Source organism: Rhagoletis zephyria, unplaced genomic scaffold (assembly GCF_001687245.7).
Source record: "Rhagoletis zephyria isolate East Lansing unplaced genomic scaffold, Rhagoletis_zephyria_1.1 Rzeph_scaffold_01025, whole genome shotgun sequence".
Classification (NCBI taxonomy): domain Eukaryota; kingdom Metazoa; phylum Arthropoda; class Insecta; order Diptera; family Tephritidae; genus Rhagoletis; species Rhagoletis zephyria.
In genome coordinates this window covers 131546-137650 of record NW_016158109.1, presented here as the reverse complement: position 1 = coordinate 137650, position 6105 = coordinate 131546, and the positions used below count along the sequence as shown (strand labels likewise).

Sequence of the window (6105 nt, the reverse complement as noted above, 5' to 3'; positions counted from 1 at the left end):
AGGGTCTTCAAACAGGCTATCTAACGCTATCTTTTGTGTTCATGAAATATAAATATGTCATAACGTTACCGCCTGAAAACTAAAAATCAGGCTGCTGAAAATATACATTTCGGGAATTTTCTCAAAAACTGGTCAGTCGATTTTATTCTAGGTTTCCACAACTCTAGCCCAAAACCTTAGCTTTCATCTGGTATATAGCACATATCTGGGAAAACTCTTGTTGTGGAGACATTGCGATTCAAATTGAAAAAATGTCGCTCCAAAAAGGGTCAAATGGTTAAAAATTAACATATCCGTCTAATTTGGTTACTTTAAGATATAAAAATAACATACCCAGTTCCCCGAAAAAAAATTGCCCATTCCCCGATTGCCACTTAAACCGAAATTCCCTGCAAATCGGGGAATTTCCCGCGAGTTGAAAAGTTGAAGGATGCAGCTGTGCTAATCACTTCGTACATGTCTAGGAACCCACAATTTATGTGTATTTTAGAGTTTTTTTCAGTCACATGCCGAAATTGTAACATTTTTCCCCATTTTAATTGCAGGTATGTACACAGTATTTAACTATGCTACATGGGTTTATCATCCGCACTTAATCAACCTGCGAAGACGCGTACAATATTACCTACAGTTGTACCCAATGTGCCGCTACTACTTACATACATATGTATAAATTGCTTCTGAGCAAAACTACTTGAGAAAAAAGCATTAGTTTAATAGCACGAGTGCAACACCGTACACGTGATAGAAGTAAAACTTCTTAAAAAAGCACATGTGTGCGCCCCACACCCAGTAGAAATCTTAACTGAAATAAACTACGAGACTATCAGATGAATACAGTTGTTTATTGTATCCAAAGTTGGTACCAAGTTGATAGGTTTTTATCATTTCTCATATTTTTATACCCGAGCGCACTTGTGCACAATGGTATATTAATTTTGTTCACATAACGGTTCTACTGATATCCACATCAATGACATGGACTGAGTAGTGCGGCCTCAGTGGTAGTTTAAAAAATTGCCTTTTTTTCGAATTTCAGGCAGCAGCCACGCCCACAAAGACATACGAATCAAAACATCCTGGAACAATACCTTCTTAGTTTTTTTGGTACTTTAATTCCTGAAAGTTTTAAAAAAATTAAATGATGGTACGTACAGACGGCACATACATACCAAAGCATCTCGTAGTGGAGACACGAACCAAAACACATTTACCTCTATATCTTTCCAACTAGTAGCCGGAACTTAATATATAAGGTATCTTTTGAAAGGTATTGGCCTATAGAATAACACTAAATATGTTGGGTGTACCCACATGCCCCCCTAAACCGGCAAAAGCAAAAAAACGTTTTTTGTTTCGCAACACTTTAACCTAATTTTTAAGAATCCGGTTAATCGTTTATGAAGCTTGAATACATTTTCTGGACACACTCTGCAGAACCTTTCCAACGATATCTCAAACATGTCGATTGGACGTCTGGATAAAAACTTCCAAATCTCGTGTATATATAAGCGCGGCATTTCAGCATGCTACTGTGGCTGATTTCGTCACTTTCGCGCACTGCCGTGCGCTGTGATAAAGCCGACATTTCCTTTGTGAATGATATTTTTTTAAGTCTCATAGAGAAAAAATGAAAAAACATTGAGGCTGCGTTTCTTTATACATTCCAGATAATCCCATTTCACAGCCAGAATAAACAGAATGCGTTTGAAATATACGTTAACATATCATCAGCAACGTTCTAAAGAATAAGTAAACAAAAAAGTTTATTCCAAACGTTCAGAATGAATGAAGAAATGGAGCCTGAGTTTCGGTATACAAAATTTGCAAGCAAATTTTTAGAGTTCGTTCGCTTTCAAGGAAATAATTTCAACATTATAATATACAACGAGAATATTTTTAGTGGAATGCTCGTTAAAATTGCACAGTAGATTTTGGTATACTTAGTTTGCTTCCTGTATTTACCAGGATTTTTAAAGTCTGCTTAGAAATTCTCCACATTTAATTCCGCATACATTAAGGAGATAAACATATATGGGTGGGGAATTTTAAGAAATTTCGGGCAAAATCGGGGAATTTCACTTATTTTTATTAAAATATACCAACTTGAAATAAATTCTATTTTGAAGCAATTTATATTTAAGAAATCAAAGTATATGCTATGTAGATTAGCTTGGCCAGTTGATAAGATCTCACATAGCCCAATTACTGGTCCTTAGTGTTCCCAAGAGTATGAAGCCGTAGTCTTTCAGATCTTTACGTGATGAAGAATTCTATAAGTTTTAAGAAATTCAGAGTTCTTCGATCCACAATAGCTATCAGACCAGAGAATGGCAGCGCATCTGCACATGCATTCCCTTCTATTCCATTGGGTCCAGCACCCACTACGTTCATCTATCCTGTCGCTGGATCGTCGTACACAAAATAAATTTGACAAAACATCGTGACTATCAATAAGGATTTTCACTCAAAAGAGGGGCTATGTAGGTAGGTAGGTGTGGATGCCACTGCCAAGCAGCTTAAGTACATTTAAGCTATAACTGGAACACCCGTTATAAGAGCTGGGATACTATCGATAGTAATATCGATAGTATCGATAGTTGAAAACTGTCGCCACTATCGATTGTTTTTGAAAACTATCGATGTCGGTTTTAGCGAAACTTTTCTCTTTACATCTCTTAACATTACATAAATTTTTTTATCCAAGAAAATTCACCGCTTACACAAAACTTTTATAGAAATTCGAATTAAAAAGCTTGAAATTTTAATGATTTTGTAGTTTTTTATGTTTTGTACAACTTTTATAAAAAATTAGTAGACACTAAACAAACCAAAAAATAGTCAAAGCTGCAAAAATGTTGTGGTGCTATTATTTTGACCAGTACTTTATTCATTTCCTTATAATATGGTAAAATGTTAATAATTTCCTTTGTCCGGATTTTGATATGCGCCTCCGTATTTGATCTCAGTTGAACTTTTATAAGTATGAGTTGTCAATACAAACGAATATCTTTTGTTTTGTTTGTTTTGTAGTATTAGAAATGTATTATAATAGCCAATTTCACTTCCTTGCCATTCAAAAGGGACAAACATATGTATATATAATTCAGACGCATAAATTAATAAATTTTTTAATTATTATAAGAAGTTCTTTTTGATGCACTACTCAAATTTAAACAAATTTATATAATCTCTTTAATTTACAAAGTAATTTATAAATTTATTAATTATTTAATTTTCAAGCAATTTAGCATTTCAATTCAATACCTCTCACGACGATAGTACTATCGATATTATCGATGTGGCGGTACTATCGATAGTATCCCAGCTCTACCCGGTGATACCACGGCTGAAAAAATTTTACTCCCTCTTTCTGAAAATGTTAGAGTATCTAACTAATCTCGCGAGGTACCTCTTTTTCTCTTCTCATCTGCGAAACGGTATTCCGAGCGTTTCGGCAAGTTTACCAACTTCCAGACCATTTAATCTCACTCAGGTCATGTTTACCTAGAGGTCTAACAGGTCGTGCTTATTTCTTATTTTCTAGGGCTTTGACAAATTGTTCAAATGCATGATTTTTCTGATATCTGCTAGAGTGGTGGTATGGGGCCGTTTACTTTTAAAGTGGCATAAGTTATTTCCGACCTCTCGTGCTTTAGGGGTTGGTATTTCTAACTGAATGCATCTGTAAATCGTTCTGCCGTCATAAACTAATGGAAACACTATTTACTTTTGGCCGATGAAGTTGAATGAATAACAAACGCTTTAAGATACGAGTAAAACAGGTAAATGATCACTGTAGTCAAACGAAATGAAATTACTTATGCCACTTTCAAAATAATCTATTCAAGTATCGACGCGTTTACCAGGGTTTTTTTCTGGATCTAAACCTTTGGGGAAATTTTGTCTATGGGAAATGTTTTCAAACCGGAAGCCACAAAGATAAACCACAATCAGTTGTACTCACTAGACCAAATTGCGTTAAGAAACTTACATACCACCAGCTTTTTACTCGAGATAGGGAATTTGGGTTTTTAAACAAATGTGGAATGTGGGACATTATTTTTCTTCGATAACTTCTCGGTCTAGCAATTCAAAAGATTAAAGGAAATATCTCAAGTGTCCTTTGGGCAAGTGCAGCGCCGTTCTTGAAACATTTGATTGCTGTTCTAATTTCAAGATCTTCGCGCCCACGACGATTCCTATATAAATTACTTAATGTACGTTGTAATTTGGATTTAAAGGCGAATCCACAAAGGTATTTGCAAAGGGGTTTGGAATTTGAGCATCCACGCAGATGTTTTCTACATACGATTACATATGTATGTATGTATGTACCTATGCTAATTTTATAGATTCTAAAGAAATTTATTTAATAATAATAATAGATTGGCGTTTACACATATGTTAGTGTTTGGCCGAGCTTCTCCTCCGATTTGTGGCGTGCGCCTTGATGTTGTCACACAAAGCGCAGGGACCTACAGTTTTACGCCGACTCCGAACTGCGATTGTATTTTTATGAGAAGCTGTTTTTCATGGCAGAAATACACTCGGAGGTTTGCCATTGCCTGCCGAGAGACGACCGCTGTTAAGAAAAAATCTTTTTTCTATATTTTGTTTTTTTGCGATGTTGCTTCGACCAGGGCTTTAACCCAGGTGCGTGGAGTGGAAGCGCGCACTGCTTACCACTACACCACAGCAGCCGACTAGAAATTTATTTACTCAGCATAAGTAAGCGCGCTTAGCTTCGGCATACTCCTGCGCTGCCGTGTTTGTATTTTTGTGCTGCTTTTTTAAACGATTTAATCTATGGTGAAGTCGTATGCATTATTCTTTCTTCTGCTGCAGCTCTTCATTCCACCAAGGATTGTGGAGTTTCATGGACATTGAGCATGCATGTTTAAAAGCTTGGGTTAAGCTTTCAACTGGGCTATCTATTCCTCTGGGTGTAATGCATCTAAAATCAATGTTATTGAGCCCGCTGCTAAGAAGTCGATCCTGAAGGTGTTCCTCAAATTTACGCCATTTCGCAGTTTTATTTTTATACAAGTATGTCGATGTCTGCTTGTATATACTGTTACGCAAAAGGCTGTAGATTTTAAATGTTATAGCTTTGTGGTCGGAAGCATGAACGGCTGCTGGGCATACACGCCATTCTCTCACATTTTGGGATATGTTTTCTGATGATAGCCTGATGTCGTTAAGGTGGAAAAGAAATTGCCGAGGATTTCGTAGTGGACAAACGCCATTATTGAGCAGTCTCAGCATCAGAGACAATTAAGACCCCTTCTGGTGGTTGAGGGAGCTTTGGAATGTAGTAATTAAACAGCAGCAAATTTAGTAATTGGCTGCAACAAAACAGCAGCGAAAGACTTTCGTTCGGGTTTGCTTTAATTTTTGAAGAAATTTCCTGCGGTGGAAAATTTACCAGTATTCAAATATAAAATTTTCTAGTTCCATTTTCAATAAAATAAATGTTTAGAATGTTTATATTCTGATATATAGTATACATAAACTAGTTGAATCCCGGTCTATTCGATAGTAAAAACCCGGTTTACTCAATATTTGAGGAATCGAGATTTCGAAAACCCGCCTAAAATATCAAAAAAAAAAAAACGGTTGAAACAGGTTTGGAAAAACCGAGTCAATCACCTTACAGGCGAGCAAGTGAGATCCCCACAACAAATACTAAAGATATGCTTCATTCTCCTTGTGAAAATTGCTGTGCAGGTGTCACTTATGGATGGGATGTTCCGGATGAATTTTGTTGCGGAGCATTTTGTCCGGGAGATTTTTGTGCAGGATGTATTTCTGCGTAGTTGTTCGAGATAATATTTTTGTTTCTTAACTTCTTAATACCGATTTTAGGAGGAGCGGATTTCAGGAGCCTTTATTGGGGCTGTAATTTTCGGGCGATTTTGTCCGGGGGATTATTGTTTCGGCCGCTGTGGTGTAGTGGTAAGCAGTGCGCGCTTCCACTGCGCAACGCCTGGGTTCAAGCCCTGGTGAAAGCAACATCGCAAAAAATATAGAAAAAAGGTTTTTTCATAATAGCGGTCGTCCCTCGGCAGGCAATGGCAAACCTCCGAGTGTATTTCTGCCATG

At 36.8% G+C, this 6105-nt stretch overlaps 1 protein-coding gene across 1 annotated transcript in view; it reads left to right on the top strand.

Annotated features, from left to right (window-relative positions):
* The window catches only part of LOC108362495 (uncharacterized), a 160384-nt gene that overhangs the window by 24650 nt on the left and 129629 nt on the right, over positions 1-6105 (top strand). The window lies entirely within an intron of this gene.